The sequence below is a fragment of the Diabrotica undecimpunctata genome, chromosome 8 (genome assembly GCF_040954645.1).
Source record: "Diabrotica undecimpunctata isolate CICGRU chromosome 8, icDiaUnde3, whole genome shotgun sequence".
Taxonomy (NCBI): domain Eukaryota; kingdom Metazoa; phylum Arthropoda; class Insecta; order Coleoptera; family Chrysomelidae; genus Diabrotica; species Diabrotica undecimpunctata.
The window spans coordinates 20232356-20251941 of NC_092810.1; the positions used below are offsets into that span (position 1 = coordinate 20232356).

At 33.9% G+C, this 19586-nt stretch overlaps 1 protein-coding gene across 1 annotated transcript in view; it reads left to right on the plus strand.

Annotated features, from left to right (window-relative positions):
• Positions 1-19586, plus strand: part of LOC140447258 (uncharacterized) — a 258442-nt gene that overhangs the window by 190874 nt on the left and 47982 nt on the right. The window lies entirely within an intron of this gene.

Here is a 19586-nt window from a genome sequence, read left to right on the forward strand (position 1 = left end):
AACCCCAGGTATTTGAATTTATCCTTTCCTTTGATTGTTACGTTGTCATCAATCTGTAGATCTTCTATGTCTTCTTCACTTGTAGATAGGTACTCTGTTTTCGCGAGGTTAATATCTAGGCCAGCCCTGGTATATTCTTCTTGTAGTTTCTTCATCATGTAGCTGAGGTCGTCTTGGTCTTGTGCAATCACTACCTGATCGTCTGCAAAGCTTAACGTATATAGGTATTCGTTCCGTACCGGTACTCCCATGCCTTCGCATTTTTTTTCCATGTAGTCAAGGCTTTTTCTAAGTATATTTTGAATAGGGTTGGATATGTGGAACAACCCTGCAGGAGCCCTTTTGTTGTGGTGAAGTCTCCTATGATTCTTGTTCCCATTTTAATGGACACTTTATTTTCTTTATACAGAGCTTTTGTAGCTTCTATGAGCTCCGTCTGTATTTCTAATTTGTACATTGCCTCCCATAGTTCTGACCTTGGTACAGAGTCATACGCCTTTCTCAGGTCCACAAATGCCAAGTGTATATCTCTATTTTTTGCTTTTTTTTATTTTCCAACAGTTGTTCCAGTGTGTATATGTGGTCTATGCATGATCTTCTTGCCGTGAAGCCTGCCTGATCCTCCCCGATTTTGCCTTTTATCGCTTGCTCTATCTTTTCTCGCAGTATCTTCCCATATAATCTTCCTATTGATGATATTACGCTTATTCCTCTGTAGTTTCCGCATCGTTTTCTATCTCCTTTCTTAAATATAGATGTCGTATATGCCTCCGTCCATTCCTTTGGGAGCTGTTCTCCATTTATGGCTTTCTGAAATATCCATTGTATAATCCGGTGTAATTTTTTTGATCCGTATTTTATAAACTTAGGTGAGATGCCTCCAGATCCCGGTGCTTTCTTATTTTTGATTGCTTTTATGGCCGTTCTCATTTCCCTATCTGTTATTTATATTTCGTGTTGTGGGAATCTGCTTCGTCTTCGCCTGTTTTCTTTTCCAATGAATTGTGGTTTTTGTTCTGTTAATAGTTCTGTTAATAGTTAATATCAACAATCTTCTTATAATTAGTCGGAATCTTTATACTGGGATATGTCAATGCTTCAGGCAATAATAGTGTATTTTCTTTATTATTGTTAAGGCTGAAGCTGTGATTTGCTAATCCTTTAATAAAAGCATGTGCTACAACCAAGTTATAGTTCTCGTAGGAGTGTTAAAAATGCATGAATTGGCTTATTTTTAGTTGAACCTTCTGATTCCTTTCAATATTTCTGCCACTGGATTCCGCTGATAACATGGTTTTTTTGTAGTGCTCTGGCCAGCAATTTTTGTAATCAATTACGTCTTCAGCATTGACCAATACTACATTAAAGCGGTTATTTTTACATGAAGTTTTTATCAGCTATTCATATTCTGCCATGGTGTATATATGATCTACTTTTCTAATGTTTCTTTTAATCGCCGTAAAATCTCTACCACAGAATAGGAAGGATTGGCCCCTAATAAAACAAAATTGGCCACAAACAAAAAAGAATTAAACAAAAATTTAGGAAATATCGACCACAATAGAATTAGCGGGCACGATGACATAAACGTTCTGTGGAAAACTATTAAAGAACAAATGAACAATGTAACGGAAAAACATCTAAAAGTAACACCTAGAAATAACAACAGGAATGGATGACAGAAGAGATTTAACAATTAATGAACAAACGAAGAGAATCTAAAGGAAAAAATGACAAGGACGGAGAATACAAAAGACTAATAGAAGAATTCGAAAAAAAAAATAACCGAAGCAAAAGAGAAATGGCTGGAAACAAAATGCGTGGAAATAGAAGAACTACAACAAAGGCACGATTTTTTTAATTTACATAAAAAGGTAAAAGAGTTTACATCGACTACCAAGAGAACGACTTTTCACACCATGCTGAACACGGATGGCAAACTGCTAGAATCAACGGAAGATAAACTAAAAGAATGGGAAAACTATATTAAAATTCTTTTTCACGACATACGAGAAAAACCAAGATTGGAAAATAACAACGAAGGGCCAACAATTCTGAAATCTGAAATCATAAATGCAATTAATCATCTTAAAACAAATAAAAGCCCAGGTCCAGACGGAATATACCCAGAAACGTTAAAATTATTCAGCGAAGAAAATATCGAAATATTTGTCCTTTTATTCAATCGCATTTATGATACAGGTAAAATACCCCAAGATTGGCTGGAGTCAATATTCATCCCACTACCAAAAAAGCCAAACCCACAACACTGCAATGAGTTCCATCTGATAAGCCTTATGAGTCATGCAGTAAAAGTCCTACTAAAAATCGAACATAATCGTATCTATAGAAAGTGCGAAACAATCATCGGAGACGATCAGTTTGGATTCAGAGCCGGCATGGGAACGAGAGAAGCCCTGTTCAGTTTACTAGATCTCGCCCAAAAATGCTACGACCAACAGAAAGATATATTTGTATGCTTTATAGACTTCGAAAAAGCATTTGATAGAGTAAGACACAACCTACTATTAGAACGTTTGCAAGAAGTCGGTTTAGATGGAAAAGACATCAAATTCTTAAAAAACTTGTATTGGAACCAAAACGCCAGAGTTAGGATCGAAGGTTCCACATCCGCAGAAGTAGAAATTAGGAGGGGAGTTAGACAAGGATGTGTTCTGTCGCCTCTGCTGTTAATTCTTTACTCCGAGTTTCTATTTAAAGAAGCATTGGAGGGTTCCAAGGATGGAGTCAATGTGAATGGTGTAAATATCAACATTATCAGATACGCCGATGATACAGTGTTAATTGCAGATTCCGACATAGGTCTACAACGACTCATCGACAAGACCAACTCGACCTGTGAGCAATTTGGTATGAAAATAAACATTAAAAAAACCAAAGTGATGTCAATCCGAAAAAACCAAAACGTACCTCAACCTTGCACAATAAATGGGCACATTTTAGAACAGGTCAATAGATTTAAGTACCTGGGATGTTGGATCGATAGCAGCCTAAATCTTGATCTAGAAATAAGATCGAGAATAGAACAGGCCAGAAAATCTTTCGAAAAAATAAAAAAACTGCTTTGTGATTCTCGAATAAAACTCGAAATTCTACTAAGTTTATTAAAATGCTACGTCTGGTCGACTCTTCTATATGCAGTTGAAACGTGGACCCTTAAAACATCAACCGTAAATAAATTGGAGGCCTTTGAAATGTGGATCTACCGGAGAATACTCAAAATTTCATGGACATCGCATACCTGAAACGAAGAAATGCTGCATAGAATAGGCAAGGAAAGAGAACTTTTTAACACAGTAAAAGTTAAAAAAACATCATACCTAGGCCATATGCTGAGAAATAATAAGTACCAATATGCCCAACTTATAGTGAAAGGAAAAATCGAGGGAAAGAGAGGCCAAGGAAGGAAAAGACTATCGTGGCTCAGAAACATCCGACAATGGACAGGGCTAAATTTTGAACAGCTTATAAGAACAGCTGAAGATAGAGAAGAGTTTAAAATTGTAGTAGCCAACCTCCATTGAGGAGAGGGCACTTTAAGAAGAAGAAGGCCCCTAATAGGAAAGTAATGGTCAATGGTCTTAAATTTTTCGAGCTAAATCAAAGCAGAAAAAAATTCCTCGTTGGATTCGGCCACTTCTTTAACAAATTTCATTTGAGTTTAAAATTTCTTAGCTCGACGTAGATGAATTATTTGATAGGCGGTTGCAACTCTCTTTGCATTATCCTTCAAGTGTGCACTATTCATTTTCATTGCAAGCTCCTCACGTCCTCACACACACAAAATGTGTCTACTTGAGGTGTTCCAAATGATAATTCAAAATCTTGTTTAAAAAGTTTTTCGTATTATGAATACTTAATAATGGCATATTCCGAAAATTTTTTTGTAAACATTTTGTAAATAAGAGTGATATCTAGTTTCTCATTTAAATAAAACTCTTCCTTGCTAGTAAATTAAGCTAACTTTGTGGATATGATTTAATATTTTTTCGAATATCATCTGTTTTAATACCAGAAATTGCATTACCCGTTTGTCGAATGGTGATTTTTCTGCACTTAAAAGAAGTACAAGCTGCCTCACTTGGTCAATTGTTACTCCGTGAAGAAAACAGAACGCTAATTTACAAACAGTAATGTTTCTATACGGAATTGATATACAGTATATATAGCTACTACTTCTATTAGGTTATGAAAACTCACCAAGTTCTTTTCGTCGACGTCGTTGCTTAACTTTAGTTGCGAAAATTAAGCTTTATAAGCCTATATAAGAATTTTGCTCATTTTTTGTAGCCAGGTCCCTAAATCGTTGAAAAATTTAGATTTATCAGATAACAAAAAATTGTTTTCAATGAAAATTTTTTATTAGAAAAGATCAAATTATCAACTTCCTACAATCATTGGAGGTTGGAGAAGTAACTGCAGGAACATTCTTGCCCTTCCAATTGATGTATTCGTTTCCTTTGACTCTAGCTCGTTTTATTATTTTATTTTTATATTCGTAGAGTTTTTTTATTCATTTGTTTTTCTGATTAGATTAATTAATATCGTTATGATTACTGTCGCGTTCACTCATTTTAAGATATTTTTGTCAAGATATAATACAAATGAGTAATTCACAATGTTATTACTACTGTATTCGTATTCATTACACTACATTTATTTGTCTACGTGCATTCACAACACAAGATTGAATTTGATTGAAAATTATTGGCAATATTGCGCCAAATGATAACGACATGCGCGCTGCATAGGAGAAACGCCTTTAGTCATGGATTTACGGTGTTTCTCTAATACATCGCCAAATCATACCGCTGTAGATAGGTTACGAATGCATTGACTAAAGGCATTTCCTTACAAAAACGTGTATTTACAGTTTAAAAGTCCATTTTAGTGAAAATGCGATTTTGGTAAAGTTATGACTTATCGGGTTTCTCAAATAAGATCCAATATCATCAGAAATTTGTAGTTCCAAAAGAAAAAAAAAGTTTTAATGGATATTTAATTATCTCAAGATTTTTAGATTTGAATTTTTTTAAATAAATTTTTTTTTACTACTTCGTCCATATATACATAAATACCAACTGTGTTTGCCAACAGCAGTTAGTTTACGTTAAAAAAATTCATAGTAAGTATACATAAAGATAAAACGCTTTGTTTATTTACAAGGAGCAACAAAAGCCTTTTAATTTATCGACCTTACTAAATCTTTATAAAAAACTGGTTACTGCTGGATATCCGCTATAAATAAACTTCTAAACATAGAATTATATGATACTCAAGATTTCTATTAGATGAAAATATTATAAAAACATACCCAACAAATAAACACTCATAAGAATTTAATACTGTTTATTTACGTAACGAAATACCAGATACAATGGAAGATAAGATGGGTTTTTAAGGAATAGAGTAGTATAAAAACATTATTGTATGTAACATGCTGCGACATACAACTGTTGTATCTTGCGCAGGTTTATGCTTCAACTAAAAAAGTAACTGACGATAAAAACAAAACTATAATAATAAAGGGAGATTTTACCTCCCAAATTCGAAGAAAGATTGAAGGCTCTTGAAATAAGATTAGAAATTTAGGATTCCTTAAATATGATCTTAAAAATTATAGATCTATATAGTTGTCAAGAACAAAAAACAAAATCTAATAATCACAAACACGTTCTTTAAATTACCTATGAGACGGTTATATACATGGCACTCACCAGCAGATAAACCGGAAAAAATGGTAAGAAACCAAATCGATTATATAAAGAAAGATATCGTAACACCATCAAATCAGTTATGTTATAACATATTCAGGAGCAGATGTTACATCAGACCATAACCCACGAATCCCTAATGTCACGCTTAAGCTTAAACGTATTAGAAAACCCCAAAATTAGATGTTAGAAAACTGAAAGAAGCTGATATAAAAACAAACTCCAACAGAAAATATACGAAAACTTTGATAAATTAGATACTTACACCTACGAGATAAACCAACAATGGGAAACATTAAAAAATTGCCTCCTTGTTCCATGCAAAGGATATTAAAAGAACCGATAAAAAAGAGAGACAACTGGATGACCGACGAAATACTCGGCAGGATGGACCAAAGAAGACTAGCCAAGAACAGAGACAGTCACAATTACAAAATCATTAACAATGAAATCAGAAAAATGATAAGAGAGGTAAGACAAACTTACTATGAGGAACAATGTAAAGAGATAGAAGATCTTGAGAACAAATACGACCTATTTAACCTACATAAAAAGGTTAAAGAAATGGGATGCAAAAAAGAAACCACAATACAATTTTTTTAGATAAAAATGGAAATAATATGATAACGACTGACGAAAACCTAAAATGTTGGAAAGAATATAATGGAAGAACTCTTTGACAACAAAAGATGAAACCTACAAGACATATCTTTTGAGGACAGAGAAACAAGTATAGAAATTACAAAGAATGAAATATTGTATGCACTAAAGAACACCAGAAAGGGAAAAAGCCCGGAGCCAGATCAACTGCCTATTGTTATCCTTAAAATAATAGAAAATGAGTACATGGATGTCCTCTTAAAGCTCTTTAATGAAATTTATCAGTCGGGTAACTGATAAAACCAAAACAGAAACAGCAATAAAGGATGCAATGTTAGATGCACATAAAATAAAAAGAAAAATGACTACAAGGTAAGATCAAAAAGAAAAGTCAAGGATATCACAATAAAAATTCCAATACTCAAATGAAGCTATGCAGGCTACACTACTAGACAAATATACTAACATTAGAGCGCCACAATAAAACGTCGGAGAACTTACAAAGGTAGACGACCAAGAGGAAGACCACAGATGAGATGGGTAGATGACATCAAAAAAATATCCGAAGCAAATTGAAAGTATGTACGTTGTTCAGGATAGAGATCGATGGAAGGATTTGGGAGAAGCCTATGTCCAAAAATCGACGATAAAAGCTAATTGTAAAAAGAAATACAATCTGTCTCACATTGAAACCAATAAGTGAAATGTATGACATGTCATACTGGTTTGTTTACTGGTCATACACGCACATATATAGATACAAGAGTACGAAAACTAGGCGCAAAATAAAATGGCATGTGCTGTTGAGACTGTAGCTTCTACTACTGTTAGCATTATCATAATCGGTTAAGTCTAAGGGAGCACATACCCACCATCTCTTCGCTTGGTTGTTGTTGAGAAGTTTATAAAGCAGGATGTTAGCGTGAACTCGTAGCCTATTTTAATATTTCTCAGAATTTTTTGTAAGTTTCAGAGATTGTCATTTATTCTTGAACTGAAGATTGAAAGTTTTTGTATTTTCATGAAATAAACTTTATTAGGTGATCGCCACAAAAGATTATACACGTGAAAATTACCTCAAGATACTTCAGACCACATAGTCAGAATTCAAATAGATTACATTATGATTAATAAAAGATTCTGTAACAGCATTACATCAGCCAAGACATACCCAAGAGCCGATATTAAGTTAGACCGTAAACAACTGATTTGCAAAATGAGGGTCAGGCCAAAGAAGCTTCGACGTACTGTCAACCCAAAAAACTACATCAGGCTACTCAAAGACAAGAGTGTAAAACAATATATACATAACAATTTGAATAGCGTTATTCACATGGATTTAATAGACCAGGAGCTTAAGAAATTGCATAAAGTTTCACAAGACATACAAGAAAAATTCCTCAAACCATCAAAAATTAAGAAAAATCGTGGATGACAAATAAAATTCTAGATATGATGAAACAAAAGCGAAAAATCAAAGATCAGGACCGGAAATTATACAAAAAAATAGACAAAAAGATCAAAAATAGAAATCAGAATGGCCAAAAATACAGCTGAAAGAACAAGGTGCGGAAATATAGCTATTACAACAGAAACACGATTCATACAATTTACACAAAAAAGTTAAAGAATCTGCAGCCTTATACAAGCGTAGAATAGTTCGATGTTTGGCAGACACCCAAGGCAATCCAATATTAAGTGTGGAAGAGAGACTAGACATTTGTAGATGAAAGGCAGATTGCCATTGAAGACATAGAATGCCAAACAGGACCCCCGATTACCGTTGAATAAGTCACGGCAGCTATTAGAAAAACTAAAGATGGTAAAGCTATAGGGCCTGATAAATTTTATACAGAATTCCTAAAACTTATGGACGAACAAGGAATAAACTGGATAACGACTATATTTAACAAAATATATATAATTGGAAATAGTTTCCAAAGCTATATCAAAAAAATTAAATGCAAAACATGCGAAGACTACAGAATAATTATCCTAATGAGCCACTTACTTAAAAAACGTCTTTAAACGTGATACATAATAGAATATATAAAACATGTGAAGAACAAGTGTCATGGACACAATTTGGATTCCGCGATATCTTAGGCACCCAAGAAGCTCTATTTGCTATACAAGTGCTTATTCAGAGGTGAAGCGATGTCAACTATGATGTATTTATTTGTTTTATCGACAAGAAAAAGGCATTTGATAGAGTAAAACACGACGAGCTCATATCCATCTTGAAAGAAGCGGGCTTGGATGATAGAGACTTGCGAATTATATATAATTTATATTACAACCAAACTGCCAACATTAAAGTGAACGACCAGTTGACAGAGACAATCTCCATAGATAGAGTGTGACAAGGATACATTATGTCTCCAGTGCTATTTACATGTACTCGGAGCGTCTCTTAGTACAGGAAGGCGTCTTAGTTAACGGAGTGCTTCTAAACAACATTAGATATGCTGACGACGCAGTAGTTTTTGCAGATAGCCTAGATAGTTTACAAGCAATAATGTCTCGCATATCAGATATAAATCGAGAATTTGGGCTGGATCTCAATACGAACAAAACAAAGTACATGATGGTTAGTAAGTGCGAAATATTAAATACACATATTTTGGTAAATCAACAGCTAATTGACAGGGTAAACAGCTACAAATATCTTTCGTACTAACATAAACAGTCAATGGGACCACTCTACTAAAATAAAACAACGCATAGGGAAAGCAAGATCAGCGTTGGGGGACAGGCGCATCTTACGAATTACATGGGTGGATCGTGTGACCAATATTGAGGTCCTACGTAGAATGGAGAGGAATGCGAGTTCACTAACACAAACAAAGAGCGCAAATTAGAATATCTTGGCCATGTTATGTGAAATAAACACAGATATGACTTATTGCAACTCATTCTTCAGGGCGAGGTCGTTGCAAAGAAAGGACCAGGGAGAAGAATATCTTGGATTCAAAACCTAAGGAAGTTGTTCAATACGTCTACAACCGGACTACTCCGAATAGCTGCAAGTAAAGTTAGGATAGCTATGCTGATGGCCAACATCCGGGACGGATAAGCATCGTAAGACGAAGAAGCTGATCTCCAGCGCTACGAACTATATGAATAAATGGATTTATTATTACTTTGTATACCAACAACTTGCAACTGGATCCGTAGGTGTAGGTTTTTCCCTTCATTCAATAGTTTTTCAATAGGCCCATGTTAATGATTTTCCAGCTGGAACCTATATACATCATTGTTTTGGAAAAAACATCCATCGTGGTTAGCTTGTGGTAATATGTGTATATTTTGAGGGATTTTAGTTTAAAATTACATATTATTTATAAATAGATAAAGTTAATTTGGATATTTTAGTAAATGAAAACAATTGGGTCTCTTATTCAGCTTTGGACATCAATAAAACCACCCAAACGAAAATACCTTATATTCTATAACAAGAATATAAGGAACAAGAAGAAGAGGAAAAATCTGGCTTTAGAGCGGGAAGGAGCTGCACCGATAATGTGTTTGTTTTGAAACAAATAATAGAAAAAAGATCAAGTACCAATCAAGAAACCCACCTTATGTTTATAGACCTTCAGAAGGCCTATGATACTGTACCCGCTAAAAACCTATGGAAAGTTTTGCAGGAAACAAACATTAACCACACAGTAATTAACGCCCTTAAACAGCTTTATGAAGGATCAACGTCGGGAAGAAAAATTGGAAATAGACTTTCAAAAAAATTTCCTGTAAACAAGGGACTCCGGCAGGGGTGTTGCATATCCCCCACATTGTTTAAAATCTACGTGGCGAAAGCACTGTATCAGTGGAAAAGAAAGTGCAGAGGAATGGGCATTGACCTGGGAGAAACTTGCCTATATACCCTACAGTTTGCAGACGATCAAGTCCTTATAGCCAACGATAAAGAAGACCTGACATATATGGCCAGAAAACTACAGGAAGAATACAAGAAGTGGGGTTTAGAACTCAATACACAAAAAACAAAATATCTCCCAATAGGCGCAGAACTATCCAATATTCAGATGGACACAACCGAAATTGCATTCTGCACTGAATATACCTACCTAGGAATTGATTTCGACACCACAGGCACAGACAATAGGGAAATTAGAAAACGAATAACCCAGGCCCGTAGAACAATTGGATGCCTTAACGGAGTTCTTTGGAGCTCAGAAATTGGTAAAAGACGAAAATACAATATATATGAATCTCTCATAAAAACCAGCTTAACCTATGGTACAGAGACATGGAGACTAACAGAAAGCAATAAAAGAAAACTCGAAGCAACAGAAATGGATGTATTTAGACGATCACTTCGAATATCTAGAGCAGACAGAATTAGCAACGATGAAATAAGAAATCGGATGGGGGTAGATGGATCACTGGCAACAGACATAGAAAGGAAACAACTTATATGGTATGGCCATGTTCAAAGAATGCCAGAAACAAGACTACCAAAAATCGCCATGAAATGGATACCACCAAATCGTAAGAAACGAGGAAGACCAAAAAGAACATGGAAGGAGGGAATAACAAAGGCAATGAGCTCCCGAGACTTGACCGAAGAACAATGGAATGATAGAAATTCGTGGAAATTAGGCATCGGACAACGACGCAAGACGTTTTGAAACCGATATATATATATATATATATATATATATATATATATATATATATATATATATATATATATATATATATACGAAAATACCTAAACGATAATAATTACTTTTAAGGAATGGGAGGCTGCAAGATGGCGTATTTAGAGCAGCCTTTTACATATTCTAAAAACATTTAACTACAAAAGTTTTATCAGACTTTTTACAAACTTTGGCTGTTATTTGAATGTAAAGAAAAATTTGGTCGTGTTTCGAGTTAAAAAAAAACATTTTACTTCTTATTTGTCTTTAAATTTAGGTGCACGATATTTCAAATAATTTTTATATTATCATATCAACTTTGTTTAATATTTCTATTAGATAATAATAAGGTATTTCTTTTACCTTTTGTTATATTAATTATAAGTAGATAAATATTTTGCTTAATTTTACAACATAATTGTCAATATGTCATTATTTTTCACAAGTGCAAGTGATTACTTATAAGATTACTTTAATAGGTTTTAGTTTAATTGCTATTTCTAAATATATCCGTATAAATAACATCCTTATAGGTATTTTTTAATGGGGGTTCCCATTTTTATTCAAGGTGTTTGCAGAAAATTTATCTTCGTAGCATTTCCAAATTGTAAATTATACCAAATCACGGTTTTTCAAAGACAATCAAAGAATCCATTGGTTTCAATAAACCAGCATTCTTTTTATAAACAACCTATAATTATAGACAATTGGAAAAACAACTATAACTTCTTTTTATTTTTATTTTTTCTTATTTATTATAAATACGCACCTAATGTATATATTCCATATCTACTTCATATTTAACATAAGCTGTAATATTGTTTTTGTCTTTCGCTTGTGTTATCTATATCTTTATATATAAAAATCTCATGGCACGATGTTTATCCAAGCTAATATTTAAAAACCGCTGAACCTATTGGAATAAAATTTTGTGAAAGTGTATTTGTTGGTCCAACTTACTTTTTATCTCGATGAAGGACCCTTATTTTTTTATTGTAAATTCACAATGTTTTATACGACTTCACTTCTACAGTTTTAGTTCATTTGATTAGTTTTGTGATATTTTATATTTTTTAGTCGATCAGATAGCCAAGCGGGCTAGGCGGCCGATTTTCATTCGCTTCACTGTCGAATGGTTCAGTGGATGTGGGTTCGAGCCCCAGCTCGGTGTACAGAAAAAGAAAATGGGCTAACGCAGCAGTTTTAAATTCTAGATGAACCTGCGGCTTAGACTAGAATATGCTGGTGTCTAATCGGCCTATGATGAAGCAGTACGGCAAGAGATAAGGACTTGCGGCTAGGTGATACCCCTCCATAGATCTCTACCAGAAGGGCGTGGCGCTGCTATGCGTTAATCTTACTGATTTTTTACATTTGAGTTTAGTGCACAAAAGGGACTTCGTAAGAAAATCAAATCTATGTTACAGTTGTTTAAGATCTTGGCATTCCAGAAGGAAATGTAGGCTAGGGCCATGCAAAGAATGCAAAAAATGGCACAATACAATTTGGCATATTAAAACTGATACAGCTAATTCTAACTCAGATGCAGACTAATGCAGATTATATAACATCCAAAACGGAAAGTGTTTGTCTAAATAGTAGTAGGGTAAACTCAGTAGCCAATTAAGTAATTTTATCTACAGCCTATGTATTGGTAGCTGATAAATTAAAAAAGCTTTATAAAGTTAGGGCACTCTTGGACTGTGGTTCGCAAACATCCTTTATAACTTAATAGTTTACAAGAGAGGTTAGGTGTTAACACTGAGAAAACAGACATTTATTTTTGGCACATCAAACAATATTTCAAAGGGCAATAAAAAACTAGGGGCAAACTAATTTAGATTGTTACATTTTGAATCAAATTACGGGTACATTACCAGGATACCGAATTAATGTACAAGCTTATTCAATTCCAAGTAATATAATTTGGCAGATCCTTGCTTCAATACACCGGCCCCAATCGATATATTAATTGGAGTTGATCGGTTTTGGTTAATTTTAGGAACAAAAAAGCAGTCACTTGAAAAAAATATGCCGCTATTATTTAAAACGTTGTTGGGATGGGTAGGCTTAGGACCCTTTGGAGTTAGTGAATCTATAAAAAACGTGTTCAGCAAATGAAGCATAAATCAGGAACTATTAAATAAACTAGCTTAATTCGGGAAAGAAAAGGATCTAACAATCTCTTAATTTTAGAGGATCTATAATAGAAATAGAAATATAATAATTGAACTTGAAGACAATATATACAGTGGCGACACGGCCCAATATTGATATGTAACATATCTACCTATTTTCAAGACACAATTTATAGTTACTCAAGATTTTTAGGCGATTTAGTACATTTTGATTAAATTTTTAGTTTAGAATGCCGAAAAATATTGAAAATACCAAAAAAAAATGCTATTTCGCAAAATTTGTGTTGACCAGTGTAATTGATTTTAAGTTTTTCCAATTTTGCATCCAATATACACTTTTATCGATTTTTCATTGTTTCTTGTATACTGATTCTTATTATTTTGTATAGACGAATTTATGTTTGACTTATATTTTACGACATAATCACCAATGTTTGAATATTTATATTTTAATTTATTTGTTGAATTTAAGAGATTTAATGGCAACATAAAAATTGTCTGATATTGCACAATCTAAGTACAGATTAGTTTTCTTTGTAGGCTTTGATTTAATTGTTGCTTTTTAATATATCCGCATTGATAACTAAGATCATTCCGTATTTTTTGATGGGGGTTCCCACTTCCATTCAAAGTATTTATAGAAAATATACAAATTAAAACATTTATTAATTTGAAAATTACATTTTTTTCAAAGGCAAGAATCTACCTTTATTTTAAATATGTCATAATTTTATATAACAACTTATTTACAATACAAAACAAATGGAAGAAAATAATTTTTTCTCTTTTTTCATAATGTGGCGATTGAATAAGTACTCAAAATGTAAAGAACTAAAAGGACACTACATAATTAAATTCTGTCTTTTACAATAATTGTCGTTATATCCGTTTTTTCATTATCTTCGAATGATCGTTGATCATCTTTTAGTCCCTGACTATTACACGATAAAGTACCGTACAGGGAATCTAGACTTTTCTTTCTCAAGGCCTCAACTGGTAGACGAACTGAATTCAAAAACATTTCTTTCACTAAGAAATCTAAAAAAAGATATAGGTATTAAATCACAAAATTTTTACACAAAATGTATGTAAGCGAGTAAAAGCTAGTTTTTATGAATCCTCATTAGTGTTGAATCAGAAACACAGAAACTATTTAATAACATTTCCTGGTGCTTGCTCTATAATAAATACTGAAAGGGATTTATAACAAAAGCCGAAACACTGGGGACATTTCTTAAAGAAATGGGTTTAAAACTTAGAACACAGTTTAAGATTATTTTCAAGGATCTGGTACAAGTACCAGGTCTAATTAGAAGACCAGAATCTAAAAAGGAAACGCTAGAGGTCTTACTACAGAACCACTTCCCAAGATTAACAATTATGGATAAACAGACTCTTTTTCTTCTTCTTCTTTTTAAGTAGAAATGACTCTGCCTGTTTTTCAATGTGCCTCCAGTTAGTTGCCGCTCCATCGTTTCCGTGGTCTTCCTACTGATCATCTTCCTATTGGGGAGCCGTCTTTACTACTCAGGATTGTCAAAGTTGTCATTCGTCACAGTCACAGTTGTCACATTGTCACAGTTCTTGATGTTCTCCACATTGCATCTAGCTCTGTCTCATAGTGTCTTACTATTAATTTTTGTGTGTTTGTATCTCTGCTGTTCTTAACATCCCTTTTGTCCTCTCTGTTTGCTCTATTCACTTGATCTTCCACTTCAGTTTCTAGCTTTCCTTAGCTAGATAATGTGATGCCTATATATTTAAATTCCATCGCTTATTCTATTATCTGACCTTCCAGCTGCAATTTATATCTTAGTAAGCACTGCCTAGGGTGATTGTGAGGTGGATTGAGTAGCTCTGCGATTACCACAGCCGGTCCCAAGCTCGGATAAAATATGGAGGGTTGTCGACCAATCGTAAAAACGAATCCTACTCAAAGAAACAATGTATAGCCTTAGAACCGAAAAAACAGACTGAAGCTGAAAATCTAGAACAACCTAAACGTCCTACATCAAACAGGCGAATGTAAAGTCGGCCATAAATCACTTTGCGTAATTTAAATCTTCAGGGAAGACGAAATATTTACTGCCCTATTTTAAAACATAATGGATATCTTATTGCCCATCCTAACAAAGATCTTTAAGGTAAGCATATCACTAGGTTATATACCAAAGACAACTGTAAGGATAGTGTAAATACATAAAATAGATAATGTCTTAACTAAACTTAACAGACCATTATTACCAGTATTACATTATTTCTGTTAAATGTTTCTAATCAGTCTCCAGTCTTACCAATTTCTAAACATTTCTAACCAGAATAAAATTTTGGTTAGAAATATTAAGAAAGGGTCAATAAGGGATCATCTTGTCAAACGCAACTAGCACGCGTAAGAAAACCCAACATAAACAGCACTGATTGAAGTAGTTTATAAAATAAATCACTCCATATAGATATAGAAAGCGTATTTATTAAAACACTACCAAATTCTGTTTATTATGCAGCAGCATTAAAAGAAATATCCGCTATCATATGCAACTGGATTAAAGCAATGCTGGAAGCTAGGCTAATTTTAACAAAACTATAAAACAGCTACGGATTTCCCACAAGGAAGGTGCTTTCTGCCCTCCTGTGGTCACTCCTCTTGGATGACTTGATCCCGCTCCTTGGCATACAGGAGTAAAATTGCAGGGGTATATGGATGATCAAGTAATTATGGTAAGAGGAAATAATGTTGATGCTCTATCTATTACACTCCAAAAAACATTAAAAATCCATATTAGGTGGAGTGACAGGAAAAAGCTCTCTGTCAATCCTAATAAAACAGTAGTAATTAGATTCATAAAAGCACGGGTCCTTTAAAGAGATTGAAACTATGTTTACTAAGTTAGATGCCGCCTTTAATAAAGTCAGTTTGAACATAAATTGCGGAAGGACATAACACACGAAATAGGATAAGTTCATAAATATAAATACTTAAGTCATGAAATCCAAATTGCTAGGGTCAACAAAAATGTTGGACTGCAAAAAAGAATCACTTTGGCATGGACCAAATATGGAACTCTATCAAACATCTTTAAGAGAAACATCTACTAGTTATCACTTACGGCGCCAAAACACTTTTCTTAACCCAGACTACAGCAACCAAACTCAAAGTAGCCCAAAGACCAATGCAAGGCTCGCTACTTGGACTGACTCTCAGAGACAGTTAGAAACGTAGAAATAAGAAGGAAAAACGTCGCAGATGTCATACAACGTATAGCATGGCTGAAGTGGAACTGGGTGGGCCATATGACCAGAATAAATAACGGGCTGTAGACCCAAAAAAATTACAGTGTGAAGACCAGGAGCTAACAGAAGAAGCAGAGGTGAACCACCTACATGATGGATACGCAACGTCAAAAGAATCGCTGAGAATTGGCTGCAGAAAGCTCAAGATCAACAGAATTAGAAGAAATTAGGGAAGGTATATATTAAACTTTGGACGCAAAAGTTTTGATCATGAAATATATTAGAGAAGAGGTTTACGTGGAACGCCCATTTAAATATGATAAATAACAAAGCCAAGCTTTCCATTTGGCCATGTCGTAGAATATCTGGAAAAACATGGGGTATGAAACCCAAACAGATGTACATGCTATATATGACTGAAGTCAGACCTATGATTACGTATGACACAGAATCAGAAAATGTAAGTAAGTAAGTTGACTCTGAGTGCCTGGCCATACTGGTATTAAAGGGAATAAAGAAGCGGGCCTACTTGCTAGGAAGGGGTAAAAGAAACATTCATAGGCCCATAACTTTTTGTTAGCATAACAAAAAGCATAGCCAAATAAACAATATCGGATAGCACGACAATACAAGGTACACGATTTTACGTCGCTTATAAATGACTTCGGCCTGCACCCGTACAAAATTAAACAGACTTAGGAGCTAAGAATAAACGATCATAGATAACGACGTATGTTCACTAAATAAACTAAAGGAGTTTTAAACTGACCCTAATTATTATTAAAAATCGTGTTTAAGGATGAAGCCCTTTGTGGATCTTGGCCTACTTAACAACGCCCTTTCATTCTGCCCTATCAGATACTTTCCTTCGCCACTGCCTGATGTTCGTGGTTCGTAGGTACGAGTACAAATAGAATTATCGAATTTCGGAGAACAGCACACAAGATGAGAGCCACAAGCGTCGAATACATCCAGAAAAGTCACTGTTTGGTGTAGATTTTGAGCTGGCCGTCATTGTTCCATATTTTTTTAAGGCTGATGTTAGATAGACCACTATCGTCAATGAATCAATGAATATCACGACCACTATAGGTCAATAACTGTCAACTTTTTTTGACCTAAACTGGATGATGTGAACAACAACAATTTGTCGTTTTATTCAACGATTCAACAGAACAGCAGAACGGCGATACGTGCCACACAATGGTACTTTTATCTCACCTATGCCTTTATGGCATCGTCATCTTAGGTATTGTGAACTAGTCACCGAGACTCTATCTTCTGAGGTTTTGCTTAAGCCGCAAATCTATGCGAAGCGGTTCTCAAAGCAAATATAACCGATGGAATCCGGTCAAATTCAACCTATTTATGCGCCATATTAAACGCGATATTAAATTATTTATGCGCTAAAGTTATGGAAAAGTCGACCTTTCGGATGCGTGCCACCGAGTGAAGCCACGGCAAATATTTGAATTAAACAATATGGAATTACAAAATACTAACACTGTTGGGCGAATTCAAATAGAGTATTAACATAAATTCTTTAAAGAAATAACACGCTGTTTTCTTTTTACACTTAGACCCTTATGTCGTGATAGGGTAGGGCAGTTTGACTTGATTTGATATTTGAATTTAGTGCGCCATAATAAGTCTCCGAATATTATCCGTATGTGACTAAAAATTCAGCCGTTGGAAACAGAGGCAGCCAGCCACCTTGAACTCAACGAGTTCTGCGAATACTTCACAAGTTAAAACTGATCCAATGACTGATTTATAAATAAATGTCAATGACAGTAAATATTAAATATTTACTTTATTGAAATAAAATCAATGACGAAGAATGGCCAGTGAAGAAACGACCAAATAAATTTACAAAATGCACGATGACGTCAATGTAGTACGGAAGATTTTGACAACTATACCTTTTAACGGTATTTGCTACTATCACTGATGGTAATCTTAATAGCGGCGACATTTTAACAGTTTTCTTTTTTTATTTTAGAATCTAGCTAAGAAAACTAACGTTTTTTTTTTTTCACTGACAATATTGTTTTACAAGTTCTTTAGTCATTTTAGGCAGAATATATAACATATATCTAAATTGTCCTTTTAGTCGAGACAAATAAATTGTTGTTGTTTTTTCTTTGGTGTTTTCTTAAAAGTTACAAAATAAATACAATCCTTTGTATAATTTTAAATAAAATTGTGGTTTATTACCAATATAATACATTAAAGTTGATATAAAGATGCAGTATTTAAAATAAGATTTAATTACGTACTCATTTACGTATAGTACTACCCTAGACCAAGTCCTCTACCCAACGTATTTTTCTCTTGGCAATGGTTCTTTACTTCGAATACTATGCTCTTATATGAGTTGCTTGACTTTTGTCGAGCCAACCCTCCACCATCTTGGAAAGAATACATTTATCCTGTTTGGTATTTTTACTGTTAAAGATTTTATTAACATTCAAAGGAAAATTTAATGCAGTGAAAAATGGGACTTTTTCTTCTGCTTCTTCTTTATAAGCAGTTTTGCTTGTTCATTGGCGGAATAATACCTCTATGGAAGGTTGTCACTCCATCTTTTGCGCGGTCGTCCGATACTTCTACATATTTTTGATTTTGTCTCAGGGTTAATGTGTCTGTTTCGCCATATAGTGTGATTAATGCATCCTGTCAGTCTATTTGCTTTTTGTACTTGATCTCTCACTTTTTTGTCCAGGTCTTCATAGCTGGATAGTGCAATTCCAATATATTTTATTTCCATTACTTGTTCAATACTGATGCCATCAATTTCTATTTTACATCTGGTTGGTTCTTTGCTAGTTACTATTGTTCTAGTTTGCTGAGATAAGATTGTCATATTAAATTCTTTTGCTCTTATGTTAAATCTGTGGACCAGTCTTTGCAGACTATCCCATTCTGTATCATCTTCCTTCGTGAAAAATAAGTGCAAGTGAAATTTATGACGACTAGTATTTATACTGGAAACTATTATTTATATTGATATTTAATATGTTCAGTATGCAAATAAATCTTTGGTTACGAAGTAGTTATATGCGTTATAAATGAACTAGTTTTAATTTAAAGATAAGAATTATTATTATAAAGTTAAAAATCAAACTATATTCTACAATTCGTGTTAAACTTTTATTTACAATAGTGGGTATCTCTTCTATATACTCAATAAAATATTTTATCATTTTTTTATTTTC